Genomic DNA, 16617 nt, shown 5'->3' on the forward strand with positions numbered 1-16617 from the left:
ACAGTCTGATGTCCTTGAGAAAGAAGCTGTTTTTCAGTCTCTCGGCCCCAGCTGTGATGCACCTGTACTGATCTCGCCTTCTGGATGATAGTGGGGTGAACAGGCCGTGGCTCAGGTGGTTGATGTTGTTGATGATCTTTTTGGCCTTCCTGTGACATCACGTGCTGTAGGTGTCATGGAGGGAAGGTAGTCTCCCCCCAGTGATGCGTTGGGCAGACCACACCACCCTCTGGAGAGCCCTGCGGTTGTGGGCGAAGCAGTTGCCATACCAGGCGGTGATACAGCCCGACAGGATGCTCTCAACAGTGCATCTGTAAATGTTTGGTGTTTTAAGGGCCACAGTCTCCTGTGGTTGAAGAGGCACTGTTGAGCCTTCTTCACCACACTGTCTGTGTGAGAGGACCATTTCAAATTGTCAGTGATGTGTACGCCGAGGAAATTGAAGCTTAGAACTTCTTAGATACACACACACATAAACATGCAAGTCGCTCTTCACATTGGGTCTAAACACTCTTGGCACTCCTAGGTAAGTCTATGCGTAAGTGAAGCTATACACAAACACGCACACGCACGCACGCACACACACACACACACACACACACACACACACACACACACACACACACACACACACACACACACACACACACACACACACACACACACACACACACACACACACACACACGCTGTGTGTATCGGGCTGAGATACTGTAGCTGGAGTGGTGTGTTGTGATTCAGGAGAGGATACATGATGCCGTCTCCAAAGCCAAGGCTGGCTCTCCTCATCCCACCTCTTGACACAAACAGAAACAATGTGGCCTCCATGGAACATTCTCCGCTTGTTGGGTAGACGTTCAACACCACGGCAATCTGGAGTCTACAAGCCAATCTGGAATCTGCAAGCCATGTCCTGTCAGGCTCTGCACGGAGCCACTCTTAGCTGAGGAGTGTGTGTGTGTTTGTGTGTGTGTTAGAGCATGTATGTGCGTGGCCTTAGCCTGCAGTTGCCAGGCAGCACAAACAGGCTGAGGGACGTGGTCTCACAGAGAGAGATGCTTCACTGTGGGGAGCAGTTGCGTGGTCACTGTCGGAAAGCGTGGGAAACTCAAGTATAGTCCACTACACTGCACATTTAACATGACAATACTTAGAGTACAGACATATTCCTCAAGACACTCAATCACCGTTTATATATTTAGTATACCCAGAACGCTAGGCCAAATAGAGTGAGACTTTGATCCCCATTTAGGTGGTGCCTAGTCCACTGGTGGTGCTTATTCAATTATATTGGTAGCATCTCAATCAGACAAGTATAACTAAGCTACACCAAAAGTGTGTAGACACCTACTCGTCAAACATCTCATGCAAAATCATGGGCATTAATATGCAGTTGGTCACCCCCTTTGCTGCTATAACAACCACCACTCTTCTGGGAAGGCTTTCCACTGGATCTGGGAATTTGCTTCCATTCAGCCACAAGAGTCTGGTTTTTGTGAAAATGTTGCGTGCTAAATGCTACAATACTCTTACACAAATTAGTGATTTGCTATGGTTCAAAAGCATATTTTGAAAATCTGAGATGACAGTGTTGTTAAGAAAAGGCTAAGCTTGAGAGCAGGCGCATTATTTTCATTTTATTTGCGATTTTCAGAAATCGTTAACGTTGCGTTATCCTAATGAGCCTGAGGCGTTATTCACGATCCCGGATCCGGGATGGGGAGTATCAAGAGGTTATTAATATGCAGTTGGTCACCCCCTTTGCTGCTATAACAACCACCACTCTTCTGGGAAGGCTTTCCACTGGATCTGGGAATTTGCTTCCATTCAGCCACAAGAGCATTAGTGAGGTCGGGCACTGATGTTGGGCGATTAGACTTGGCTCGCAGCAGGCGTTCCAATTCATCTCAAAGGTGTTCGATGAGGTTTAGGTCAGGGTCCTATGCAGGCCAGTCAAGCTCTTCCACGCCAATCTCAACAAACCAACTATTGTCACAAAGTTCGAAGTACAGAATCGTCTAGAATGTCATTGTATGCTGAAAAGCGTTAAGATTTCCCTTCACTAGACCTAAAGGGCCTAGCCCGAACCATGAAAAACAGCCCCAGACTATTATTCTTCCTCCACCAAACTTTACAGTTGGCACCATGTATTGGGGCAGGTAGCATTCTCCTGGCCTTCATCACTCCAGAAAACTCCTTTCCACTGCTCCAATGGCGGTGAGCTTTACACCACTCCAGCTGACGCTTGACATTGCGTATGGTGATCTTAGGCTTGTGCGCGAGTACTCGGCCATACAAAACCCATTTCATAAAGCTCCCGACGAACAGCTCTTGTGCTGACGTTGCTTTCAGAGGCAGTTTGGAACTCAATATTGAGTGTTACAAATTACTTTACTCGCTACGCGCTTTAGTGGCCCTGTTCTGTGAGCTTGTGTGGATTTTTTTTGTGTGTGTGTTTTTCGTGGTATCCAATTGTTTTTAGTAGCTACTATCTTGTCTCATTGCTACAACTCCCATACTGGCTCGGAAGAGACAAAGTATCATGCGTCCGCTGATACACAACCCAACCCAACCAAGCCAAGCCGCACTGCTTCTCAACACAGCACGCATCCAACCCGGAAGCCAGCCGCACCAATATGTTGGAGGAAACACTGTGCACCTGTCAACCTTGGTTCGCGCGCACTGTGCCCGGCCTGCCACAGGAGTTGCTGGTGGATTTCCCTGCCGGCCAAACCAAGACGACGCTAGGACAATTGTGCATGCATCGCCCCACGGACCTCCCGGTCACGACAGAGCTTGGGCGCGAACCCAGAGTCTCTAGTGGCACAGCTGGCGCTGCAGTACAGCGCCCTTAACCACTGCGCCACCCGGGGGTGCCCAGGAATCAACTAAATTTAAGGGGTGTCCCCATTATTTTGTATATACAGTGTATTTTTTTACTCATATAATAAGGAAAGAAAACTTGATACAAAGGAGAGTGATATTAGGATGAAGAGACACTAAGCTAACACATATGGAGAGATGCATTAGGGGCCATATTGTTTTTTAACACACACTATGTTGAACTGTTGGATCCACACTAGTTTAACACATACGATCAGTGTGTTGGCGTATAAAGTGTTGGTAAGAGAAACTACAGAGATGTGAGAGAGAGAAAGAGAGAGAGAGAGAGAGACAGAGACAGAGAGAGAGACAGAGAGAGCTAGGGGGCTGCTGTGTAGATCTGCCACCTCTTCTCCCATCTCTCATTTAGCAAGGGGAAGTGATAGAGATAGAAAGAGAGAGAGAACAAGAGAGAGAGAGAGAAAGAGCTAGAGAGAGAGAGAGAGATAGGGGGAGAGATATATGGAGAGAGAGAGAGATGGAGGGAGAGAGCGAGAGCGAGCGCAAGAGAGCAACGGGGCTGCTGGGTAGATCTGCCACCTAGTCTCCCGTCTGTCAATTAGCAAGGGGCATCCTTTCCTTCCTGCTCCTCTTATGCAATGTTACCTAGGCAACCGGCTCATGGGTAAAACAACGCGCCGCATGGCTAATATTGTCTGCGGAGTCTGAGGAATAGGATTCAGTTGCAGCTACACATGAGTGACAGAACATGGTGAGAATGTCAGCTTCCTATCTCTAACTAAAGTGGAAGTGTAGGGAAAAACTGCAGGGGAAAAAATATAATTAAACGTGATATTTTTTCTTAAACACCCATGGGTGTAAATTTATTTTTCCAGCAGGTGCCATTGTCTACCCTATCATGTGTCTGTGAGCACACGTGTTGACAATTTTTACCATCGTTAACGGAATTAGCTCAAATTAAGGCCCCTGTCCTTTATCTAAAATAACTTCTTTTTTTATTACGAGCATGATGTCATAACCACAGCATCTGCTTTAAAAGACAGGTTTAGTTCAGATATTTTTACTTCTGATTACGTAACACAGTTGAATGAAAGCAGCTTTTGAACTCTTTAGTCTTTTTTACGAGGATGGCATTCCTTTGGAGAACATGTCCTAAGACTGCAAATTAGGGCGGGAATTATTTAGAGTTTAAATAAAGAAAACATTGGGGTAAGGAAATAACAACGAAAACATCCCTTGTTAACTCTTGCCCTCTAATGTCGACTTCATATTCTTCCCTGAAGCCCACAGGTCTATTACAAACAACTGCATCTGTCATTCCTGGGCCTTGAGTAAACTCAGCCTGCCTACTTCCTTAACTTGAATAGCTTTTGAGCAGGTGTCCTAAGAGAAAAAGAAAGAGAGAGAGAGAGAGAGAGAGAGAGAGAAAGAGATGTGAAGTCATGATTTATCTCTATAAGACAGAGAGAGAGAGAGCAGGAGAGAGAGAGAGAGAGAGAGAGAGAAAGAGAAAGCGATGAAGAGAAAACAGAAAGACCTTGAGTGTCACAGTTCTGCTTGAGTCTTCTTCACTATATTTATAGCGAGTGTCACAGTCTTGTGGAGAGGCATCAGTGTCTCCCTCCAGAGACACAGAAATAAACAACATCTCCTCACCTACAGTTCTGTAATCAGTCTATGTGTTTCACTGTGTCTGGCTCGTCTTGACAATGCTAACAAAATAATTCTGCCTATTTAAAAAAGTTGTTATTGTCACCTACACCACATTCTCTGCAAGACATAAAAGACTGATACAATGTCCATCTTGTCTTTCTCCTTTTCTTCCCTAATCCTGTTTTCCCTCTTCTCCTCCCTCTCCTCTCCATCTCTCCTGAATCAGATGCAGTGCAGTCAGAATATATTTACATTCCTTGGGTACAATGACACAAGGTGGGCCATTTACATCAAAAAAAAGTTGCCATTTAGCAAACACTCCTATCCAGAGCATCTTACTGTAGTGAGTGCATATATTTTAGTATTTTTTTCATACTGGGCCCCCGTGGGAATTAAATCCACAACCCTGGCATTGCAAGCACCCTGCTCTACCAAATTAGCCACACGGGACCACAGTAAAATAATTTAAATATTACCCTTTTACCTACCCCCCTCTACCAAAACATCCCCCTGCCTCCCCCTCCCTTTTACCAGTGAGACATAAACATATTATTTCACCCTCTCCCCCTAAAAAAAGACACCCCACTGCCTCCCTCTGGTCTCTCCCCTCTCTTCCCCATAGGACTTCTCATTCAGGTGGAGGAGAGCCGGCCCTTATTAGGAGACAAAGGTACTCTGTCTTTCAACCTTTGCAAATGTCAAGGATGTCTGAGTGCCTGGAGGGGGGAGAGAGAGAGAGAGAGAGAGAGAGAGAGAGAGAGAGAGAGAGAGAGAGAGAGAGAGAGAGAGGGAGAGAGAGAGAGAGAGAGAGAGAGAGAGAGAGAGGGAGAGAGAGAGAGGAGAGAGAGAGAGAGAGAGAGAGAGAGAGAGAGAGAGAGAGAGGGAGAGAGAGAGAGAGAAAAAACTCTCTGATAGGAGAACCATTTTTGGATCCAGGTAGAACCCTTTTGGGTTCCATGTAGAACCCTGTCCAGGTTCTACCTGGAACCATTAAGGGTTCTCCTATGGGGATGGCCAAATAACCCTTTTGGAAACCTTTTTTCTAAGAGTGTATAGAGGAGGAGACTAATGGTGATTATTCAGGTCAAAGCTGTCCTAATATTGAGATGTCATTGCTAAAGCAGACCGTGTGGCAGGACATAGTGTGGAAGGTTTCTTTGTACTCTGAAGAGCTGCGGAAAATGTTCAGGTGGCAATGACCTGACACATATTCTTTCCGTTGCTTCTCTCTTGCAAGTGTGTGTGTGTGTGTGTGTGTGTGTGTGTGTGTGTGTGTGTGTGTGTGTGTGTGTGTCTCCACTAGTGTGCATGTGTGCGTATGCGAACAGTAGAGACCTCATACCTCATACCTAGCCAAGTGACTCAAGATTCTCTTCGAAATTGGACATCCATCCATGTCCCGAGGACATCGGGAGATGCCTTCAAAACCCGCTACTAGGGGCAACGGTGAGCGCTATTTCAAGTAGGCTTGGGCTTTGTTAGGGCGTTGTGGACTGAGATGGTGTTTTAACCCTCAAACCTCTTAACTTAACCAGTCAGAAAGAGAGACAGCAGCAGTGCAACCCGAGTTGCAGCGGCGGCAGGAGGAGCAACCCAAAACATGTTTAAAGTTGACGTTTGGAGCTACTTAGGCATTTAAGGTTTGGAGAAACATGGAAAAACGTCAGAATCTGAAGTCAAATTTGTTAAACCGTGAGATCTTGTTGCTCATACCTAGTGATTTATGTAATCCAGCTCACTGACTCAACAAACAACACACACACACACACACACACACACACAAGACTACTTTGCTTACAAATGCACACCTTGGCCACATAGCTCAAAGCATGGACACTTTGGCTCCTTGGCGACAGGTTTATAGGTCGTCAAGGTGATGAGTGGCGCGGATCGTTAAACCGGCCGCTAGCATCTGGACATGTAGCAACGCATTGTGAGGTCGCAAAAAATGTCAGTCGCACCTCCACCGAGCGAGCACTCATTAAAAGTAAAGACAAGGAACAGAACGCAGTATAAGACGAAGAGGCTCTGGTGATACACATATTGAACTCTGATTCACCTTATTTTATAGGTTTCATTGTTTAGTCAGTTAATCAGCAAACAGATTTGACAGATTGTAATTCCCAAAGCACAACCCGCAATGTAAACATTAAAATATATGAATTAAAACCAATAACTGTTTAGAAAAAAAAGTGTTTTCTTAATGATTCATTTCAATATTCCACCACTAATTTATTTGAATGTGTCCCCATGGTCAAACAGATCAGTCATCTCCAGGTCTTGGCTGGTTTTGTTCATTTGATTGGGTGGATTTAGGGGACCAGTTCATGATTTAGTGACTTTAGTCCATCACACCTGTAACTGTAAAATACAACACAAACAATGAGTTCCATTAGTTTTGCGACACTGTGCGCACTGTGCATCATTAACATGTGTTCATCTGACCTTAGTGAGCTTTCTCCCAAGATGAGAGAGGTACCAGTCAGATAGAGAGCCAGGAGACATAGAGGCCTGTATGGCCACATCATTATGTAACTGTCTGGATCTAGATCAGGCCCTGTCTGTAGGATGGGGAGGATTCTGCAGCCATGTCGCTTAAGATCCACTGCCAAATTCGACATCTGTCCATGTAAGCAGGATGTTGGGAGATTACTTCAAAACCGACAACTAGAGGCAATGGTGAGCGCTATTACCATCAAGAAGGATTGGGATTTTCTAGGGTGTTGTACACAGGGATGGTGGATGGCTCGGGTGTTCAATCCCAGTACTAGGAACTAGTTTTGTATTTGTTTGTTTTAATCCTATCCCAAACCTTAACCCTTAACTTAACCATTCGGAATGAAAGCCTAAACGTAACCTTTGAAATGTTATGTTTATGGACAAATGTCGGATTCTGCAGAGAGACTGTGAGAGCTTGTTGTATTCTGTGCTTCAGAGTCCTGCTACATTGCCATGTCTCACCTGTGTGTATGTGTGTGTCTGTCTGTCTGTCTGTCTGTCTGTCTGTCTGTCTGTCTGTCTGTCTGTCTGTCTGTCTGTCTGTCTGTCTGTGTGTATGTGTGTGTGTGTGTGTGTTACTGTGCTAAGGCTGACGATAATATCATCCAATCACTGCAATAATGCAATTTAGCCTGATTTGTTTAGCTAACTCTCTCTACGGAAAATAAACTGAATATGAGTGGGTAATAGACCGACCTAGAGGATAAGTTGAAGAGATAGGACTACTCACCCGCAGCACAATAATGCCATAATCTTCCTTGTTTAGCGCTACATCAACCATCAAGACTATCATTGTCTATTATAAGGAGACACAATAGAAATCCAAGAGTTCCCCAAGCACACTGCCTTAGCATCTTATACAGTAAAGCCAGGGCTATTTTGTTCTACCAAGTTAACAAACATATGTACACACACACACACACACACACACACACACACACACACACACACACACACACACACACACACACACACACACACACACACACACACACACACACACACACACACACACACACACACACACACACACACACACACACACACACACACACACACAGGGTGGCAGGTAGCCTAATGGTTAGAACGTTGCCAGTAACTGAAAGGTTGCTGGTTCGAATACCTGAGCTGTCAAGCTGAAGAATCTGTTAATTTGTCCTTGAGCAAGGCACTTGACCCTAACTTGCTACTACGTGCGCACACACACACACACGCCTTTCTGACTCTCATCGAGCTTGATTTAGGGTTAGGTCTCCGCGAAGGAAAGATTTAGAAAGGAGTGTCTCTTTCTCTTATGAAATAAACGTCAGGAGAAACATTTCCTCCAGGCAGGGAGGGAGGGTTGGCAGTGAGGGAAGACACTACTTCCTGCTGCTCGCCCCCACACTAGAGATGGGAGAATAATCCCACCACTGTCCACATCCAGACAGATCCATCTCTCACAGGTCACCATCAAATTCTTCGCCCACGGATCCACCATGCGTGTGTACGTGTTCCCGTCACTGAAAGGGGGCAGTGCAGTTTCTGCTACACAGACAGGTGAATAGGGAGGAGAGGTAAGTGTGAGTGTGTGCGTCTGTGTATTCAAAACTATTTTTGTCTGGACAGCATCTGGCACCTAGCCGCACCCCTCCTCACCCCTAGAGACACCTGCCCTCACCCTTTTTGACCTGCAGGTCACAAGTCGTCAGACACACATGCACACGTAAACAAACACGCACACACAACACACATGTCTGGGGGCCCTGTATTTTCCTGACAGACTGGTGTTAAGGAGGGACTGCCTGGGAGCTGGGACCGGGGCTGACGTATTATGACAGCCAGCCACACATATGTCAGCCTGATCACTGTGTCACCACCAGAGACAGACAGGAGAGGGAGGGAGAGAAAGACACACAGACACAGAGACACAGAGATAGAAACATGTTTCCCATGGCAATGAAGCCCATTGAATTGAGAGAGAGAGAGAGAGAGAGAGAGAGAGAGAGAGAGAGAGAGAGAGAGAGAGACGACCAGTCTTTATTCTGTATGGATTCTGCATGTCCTTCCATTTCACTGGCCACTGATCTAGTCACATTCCACAGACTGACAGGTGACAGAATACAGACAAGACTCTTGACTTTATCTCTCCATAGCAGAGCTGTCTCCTTTGCTCTCCTGTCTATTGTTACTGTTCCAATCTGACTCAAGATCGCTGATACGGAGACACAATGAGAGGTCAGAGATGGTTGGGTGTTGATCAGTATGGTGTCATGACACACACACGGATGCCCCAACGCAGGCGTCCGAATGCACAGACTCACGCACGCGCGTACATGCACGTACACACACACACCCACACACACAGACAGTGAGAATCATTGCATAATCAATCGACAAGTCTGAAATGTCCACATTCAACAACAACGGACGTTCACAACCATTCACAGCAAACACAAACATCAGATGGACACTCGTCAACAACACAACACAACGCACACACACATATACACACAGAGTGAGAATTGTTACTTAAACCAATGAGCAAGTCTGAAACGTACAAACTCAACGTACGGCCAGACCAGAAAAATGTCTCAACATCACAGAGAACACAGAACTCTTCTCTCTTCTATTCTCTCCTCCTCTCCTTCTCTCTTCATTTCCTCACTTCATTACGTGTTCCTTTAGAAGCTTCATGGGGGGAGAGATATGAAGAATGATAGAGAGCGACAGAGAGAGAGAGAGAGAGAGAGAGAGAGAGAGAGAAAGAAAGAGAGGATCCCATCCAGAGGTGTGATACAATATGTATGCAAATGGTCTTTCCTCTCTCTCCAGCCCTCCCATACAGTGAGAGAGACACACTGTATTGCCATAGGGATGGAGAATAGGCTTTTCTACTTATGATTTATGAAAGCCCATAAGCCATGATACGCTCATGATCTAGTCTAACCCAGCTACCCAACGGACACATTACAGTAGTTTAATGGAGATTGTATTTTAATCAAGATGAATGTTTGTTTTCCAAAACAATTATGATGAATCTGCTGAAGAATACTCATTAGAATTGGATTATAACAGTTGGAATAAAATACAAGTGTTTGGGCTTTTGTTATTGGCATTATTTCACCGCAAAGATCATTATCACTCCAAGTACAACAACCTGTTGTTTTAAACATCAAGTTTTAGAGGCAGCCAAAGCAGAATAAATAAAGTGCTATCTGTGTGGCCAATTGGCAGTGTTTCATAACTGAGTCCTTCATAGCAATTATCAATTAAAAACAATGAAATACATTATTCATCATTCTCAATTATATCGCCCTGAACAGGGAAAAGTGCCAGAGTCAAACTAATATATCTGTAATCAAAACCCATAATGAACCATCTCTCTTCTCCTCTCCGGTGTGTGTGTGTGTGTGTGTGTATTCTTGTGTGTGTGTACTGTAAAAAAACAACAACCGCACATGTAGTTGTTTCAACTAATTATTATTAAGTAACTGGTTCCACAGCCTTTCTTTTGTTCTACACACTTTTTTCCCTCCTTGTGTTACCTGAACAACAACTACAAATGTTGGCCCAAACTTGAGAAAACATGGGCAAAACTTCTGTCAATTTAAAATGATGTGTTTTCTCAACTTGTCTCATATGTTCATTAAACTCTAAATTATTATTTAGGCATATTAACTAAAAAAAGAATGTTCTTTTAACATAACATTTTTTCCAACGTACATTTTTGACACACGTTTATATATACAGTAAATGTCATTGAACCTGTCCTTGGATTTTAACACACAACTTCCTGGTTCACGGCATTCTGATATATCCTTCTATGCCACCATGTCTGTGTCAATTATCTTTTAATCTCACTATATTCTCTCCTCATTGATACGATTTTCTGATTGAAATCATTTTCAGTTGTTTCTATATTGTTGTCTAAAGTTGGTGGGGCATATTATTCTGTTTTAATGTTACTCAATCACTATGATTAATAAAATATTTTTTCTTGAGTGTACTTTTAACAGAGCTGAGATCTAGTGTAGCAACACAGGTGAAATCAGCTATTGACAGACATGGTGGGTGGAGTAGCAAAAAGATTGGAATGCTGTGAACCAAGAGGTTGTGAATTGAAATCCCAGGTTGAATATGTTGAAAATTGAATATGTTGAATATGAACAACATGGGTCAAAAATGTACGTTGAAAACATTGTACGTTTAAAGCTCTGTTTCATTAAACCAAAATATAAATGCAACATCTAAAATGTTGATCCCATGTTTTATGAGCTCAAATAAAAGATCACAGGAATGTTAAATATGCACAAAAAGCTTATATTTCTCAAATGTTGTGCACAAATTTGTTTACATCCCTGTTAATGAGCATTTCTCCTTTGCCAAGATAATCCATCCACTTGACAGGTGTGGCATATCAAGAAAAGCTGATTAAACAGAATGATCATTACACAGGTGCAACTTGTGCTGGGGACAATACAAGGCCACTCTGAAATGTGCAGTTTTGTCCCACAACACAATGCCACAGATGTCTCATGTTTTGAGGTAGCGTGCAACTGGCATGTTGACTGCAGGAATGGCCACCATAGCTGTTTGCCAGATAATTGAATGTTCATTTCTTTACCATAAGCCACCTCCAATGTCGTTTAGAGAATTTGGTAGTACGTCCAACTTGCCTCACAACCACAGACCTCGTGTATGGCGTTGTGTGGGCGAGCGATTTCCTGATGTCACTGTTGTTAACAGTGCCCCATAGTGGCTGTGGGGTTATGGGGGGGGGGGGGGGTTATGGGGTTATGGTTTGGGCAGGCATAAGCTATGGACAACAAACACAATTGTATTTTATCGATGGCAATTTGAAAGCACACAGATTCCGTGAAGAGATCTTGAGGCTCATTGTTGTCATTCCATTACTCCACCGCCATCACCTCATGTTTCAACATGATAATGCACAGCCCCATGGCAAAATTATTTGCACACAATTCCTGGAAGCTGAAAATGTCCCAGTTCTTCCATGGCCTGCACGCACACCAGACATGTCACCCATTGATCATGTTTGGGATGCTCTGGATCAACGTGTACGACAGCGTGTTCCAGTTCCCGCTAATATCCAGCAACTTCACACAACCATTAAAGAGGAGTGGGACATTCCACAACCCACAATCCCACAGCCTGATCAAATCTATGCGAAGGAGATGTGCCGTGCTACATGAAGCAAATGGTGGTACTTTTTTTGTTTTGTTGGGTATCTGTGATGAACAGACGCATACACTACATGATGCTTACACGATATGATCTCATTCCACAATCATGGGCATTAATATGGAGTATGCCCCCCCTTTTCTGCTATAACAGCCTTCACTCTTCTGGGGAAGGGTTTTCCACCAGATGTTGGAACATTGCTGCGGGGACTTGCTTCCATTCCCCAACAAGAAGATTATTGAGGTCGGGCACTGATGTTGGCCGATTAGACCTGGCTCGCAGTCAGCGTTCCAATTCAACCCAAAGGTGTTGGATGGGGTTGAGGTCAGGGCTCTGTGCAGGCCAGTCAAGTTCTTCCACACTGATCTCGAACAAACCATTTCTGTATGGACCTCGCTTTGTGCACGGGGGCATTGTCATGCTGAAAAAGAGGAAAGGCCTTCCTCAAACTTTTGCCACAAAGTTGGAAGCACAGATTAATCTAGAATGGCATTTTGTTTTGTAGCATTAAGATTTCCCTTCACTGGAACTAAGGGGCCTAGCCATGAACCATGAAAAATAGCCCCAGACCATTATTCCTTATCCACCAAACTTTACAGTTGGCACTATGCATTCGGACAGGTAACATTCCCCTGGCCTCCGCCAAACCCAAATTCATCTGGCAGATTGCTCCACTGCTCCAGAGCTCAATGGCGGCGAGCTTTACACCACTCCAGCCGACGCTTGGCATTGACCATGGTGATCTTAGGTTTGTGTGCAGGTGCTTGGCCATGGAGACCTATTTCATGAAGCTCCCAACAAACAGTTATTGTGCTGACGTTGCTTCCAGAGGCAGTTTGGAACTCGTAGTGAGTGTTGCAACTAAGGACAGACGATTTGTACGTGCTACGCGCTTCAGCACCCGGCGGTCCCATTCAGTGGGCTTGTGTGGCGTACCACTTTGCGGCTGAGGCGGTGTTGCTTATAGACATTTCCACTTTACAATAAATTGACCAGGGCAGCTCTAGCAGGGCAGAAATTTGACAATTTTACTTGTCAGATGTCTTTGTATGAACTGTAAAATTGAACTGTAAAACTGTAAAACTCCGTAAAATCATTGAAACTGTTGCATGTTGCATTTATATTTTGGTTCAGTACAGTTCCACAGCCTTTTTTTTTCCCGGCAAGATGCCCAATTAACTTATTAAGAGACAATTTAAGTTGACTGAATTTCTTGTCTACATCTTCTCAAGTTGGAGCTATGTTTGGGACAACTAAAAATGTTAATTCGACCGAAAAAAATTGAGTAAACGAAAAAAAAAAGAGTCTGTGGAACCCCAGTTACTTAATGATATTTGGTTAAGACAACTCAAAAAAAAAGAATGGCCGCGTGTGCACGCCTGCTAACGTGCATGTGTGGGCGGTTGGTTTACAGTACATAGCTGCCTTTCTTCTCCCTCCTATGAGACGACAACCTCTCCAACCTATTCATTCCAAACCCCAACCCTCCCCATCCACTGACACATCACACACTTCCCCGCCTTTGAGCCCACACCTCTCTTTATTCACCTTTTGTTTCGTCTGATGTTTCCTTTTGTCTCCTGTTTTGTTGTTTTCCTTTTTCATTTCCATCATTGTCAAGTGACTTTGGGTCCTTGAAAAGTGATATATGAGTCCCATGTATTATTATTATAATCTTTCCCTGGCTCGCCCGACATGCTGACCCTCTTCCCTGAAAGAGAGAGAGCCGAGCTGGGGATTCCGTTGGGAACGCTGATGGTTCCAGGTTCCATTGGGGAGCAGCAGGGTTAATCAATGAGCCGTCTTCCGTTCCAGGGTAATAGTGTGTAACAGTATACTCCAGCAGGGAGCAGAGCACAGCACAGCTAATATCTCTTCCCCTGTCTCTCTGTCCTCATGAACCACACTACTGTAATATCATCAACAGGCCAGATGTTCACCGAACACTAGAATACTCTACTGTAGAAGACAGCACCTGAAGACTGGACTCACACAAAGCAATGAAGTTTGTTCCAAAGCACCAAGCGGTTCACACTTTCTGGCAATGTTAACTCTAGAAATGTAATCACTCATACAACACGCAGTATAAAATTCCACAGTAAACATACAAAGTTAATAATTCATTAACTGTATGTAAATCAAAACAATCAACTCCTTAATGCCGTGAAATGAACACATAAAAACAATTGGCAGTATCAGCAGCTGTTGGGAATGCATGGTAACTGTAGACAAAATGTGTATTGGATTCAGAGGAGGAGAGAGCAGGGGAGGAGATTGAGGGGAAGAGAGGGGAGGAGAAGAGAGGATGGGAAAAGCGGGAAATTGGGGCTTTTCCTAGGCCAAATTCAATAAAATACTTATTAAAGGGAAATATTCCCCACCTTTTCCAATTTGTCTCTGACACTAAACACGGTTTCATTCTCCTTGGTCCACCGCACACCTAATCCTCATTCAGAGAGTGAGGGAGGGAGGGAGAGAGAGAGATCGAGAGGAAGAGAGGGAAGGAGGGAGAGAGGGAGGGAGGTAGAATTAGGGATGGAGGGAGAGAGGGAGACGGCAAGATAGAGAACTACATCAATCCCAAATGTGAGAAGTCAAAGGTCGGGTCAGACCATGATGCAGATTTTAATGAGAACATTTACAGTAAATCACTATGAGCTTCCAGTTACGAGGGGAGGGTCCTCAGTTCATCCTCAACCTCCCACCCCACACACCCCATCCCGAATACGCACAGGAATGCACGCACACGCATACACCACGCTAACTGTGTGTGTAGTTAGTGTAGTTCAGCCACTGTGGGGGAGAATACATGGACCAAGAGTTGGCAATCCCCTGCAGAGTTCATTAGAAAAGTTCACACAGTCAATGTTAGTATGCTGTTAAAGTATTCCAATCTCTCCATCCTCCACAGAGCTGTAACGATAGAGCCAGGGAGGAGAGGAACTGTAAACAGAGAGGAGGAACTCTGTGTGTCTCTCCCTCTCTCTCTCTCTCCCTCCTCTCTCTCTCTCTCTCTCTCTCCCCTATTGCAATGGAGTAGGTCTCACTACACTGCCTGTGGAAATTGCCTCTCAGTCCCTCTGTCCCACACACACACACACACACACACACACACACACACACACACACACACACACACACACACACACACACACACACACACACACACACACACACACACACACACACACACACACACACACACACACACACACACACACACACACACACACACACACACAACCGGAAGCTTCCATGCACATCCTGTCCACTGTGATGTAATCTCTCTCTCTCTCCCTCTCTCTCTCTCTCTCTCTCTCTCTCTCTCTCTCTCCCCTATTGCAATGGAGTAGGTCTCACTACACTGCCTGTGGAAATTGCCTCTCAGTCCCTCTGTCCCACTACTGTACACACACACACACACACACACACACACACACACACACACACACACACACACACACACACACACACACACACACACACACACACACACACACACACACACACACACACACACAACCGGAAGCTTCCATGCACATCCTGTCCACTGTGATGTAATGAGATATCTTTCCTGTTTCCTATTCCAATCTCTCCATCCTCCACAGAGCTGTAACGATAGAGCCAGGGAGGAGAGGAACTGTTAGGTCTCACTACACTGCCTGTGGAAATTGCCTCTCAGTCCCTCTGTCCCACTACTGTCTCTCCATCCTCCACAGAGCTGTAACGATAGAGCCAGGGAGGAGAGGAACTGTAAACAGAGAGGAGGAACTCTGTTTATTCTTGCTCTAAACAGCTCTCTCTCTCCCTCTCTCTCTCTCTCTCTCTCTCTCTCTCTCCCCTATTGCAATGGAGTAGGTCTCACTACACTGCCTGTGGAAATTGCCTCTCAGTCCCTCTGTCCCACTACTTTACACACACACACACACACACACACACACACACACACACGTGCGTGCGCGCGCATGCAAATGAAATCAACGTTTATTGGTTGCGTAAACAGCTCAGTAGATGTTATAAGAATGGAGCGAAATGCTTGTGTTACTAGCTCCTAACAGTGCAGTAAATTGTCAAACAAGTACACAAACAATAGATCATCCAAAACTAGAAATCAAGAATGTCAGAACAAATCCAATTAACAACCCAAATGCAATCTATGCGTATATACACCAAAACATATAGTAAGAATGATACTGTATGTAGACAAGGGGATGTATTAAAGTGGGCTATGTCAGGAATCCAGTATTTACATATGCAGTGTGTATAAACGGTGTATCAAAAATGCAATGCACAGCAGGAGGTATATTAGAATGAGCTACGTGGATAATACAGTATATGAATACAGTGTGAAAAAAACTGTTTAAAAGAAACTGGAAGTGTTTAATGTCTCTATATACACAGGACAGCAGCGATGGCTGTGTGTGTGTGTGTGTGTGT

At 44.7% G+C, this 16617-nt stretch overlaps 1 protein-coding gene across 1 annotated transcript in view; it reads right to left on the reverse strand.

Annotated features, from left to right (window-relative positions):
- Window positions 1-16617, reverse strand: part of LOC135526222 (A disintegrin and metalloproteinase with thrombospondin motifs 2-like) — a 194847-nt gene that overhangs the window by 54731 nt on the left and 123499 nt on the right. The gene's annotated exons all lie outside the window — the stretch shown is intronic.

Source organism: Oncorhynchus masou, chromosome 32 (genome assembly GCF_036934945.1).
Source record: "Oncorhynchus masou masou isolate Uvic2021 chromosome 32, UVic_Omas_1.1, whole genome shotgun sequence".
Taxonomy (NCBI): Eukaryota; Metazoa; Chordata; class Actinopteri; order Salmoniformes; family Salmonidae; genus Oncorhynchus; species Oncorhynchus masou.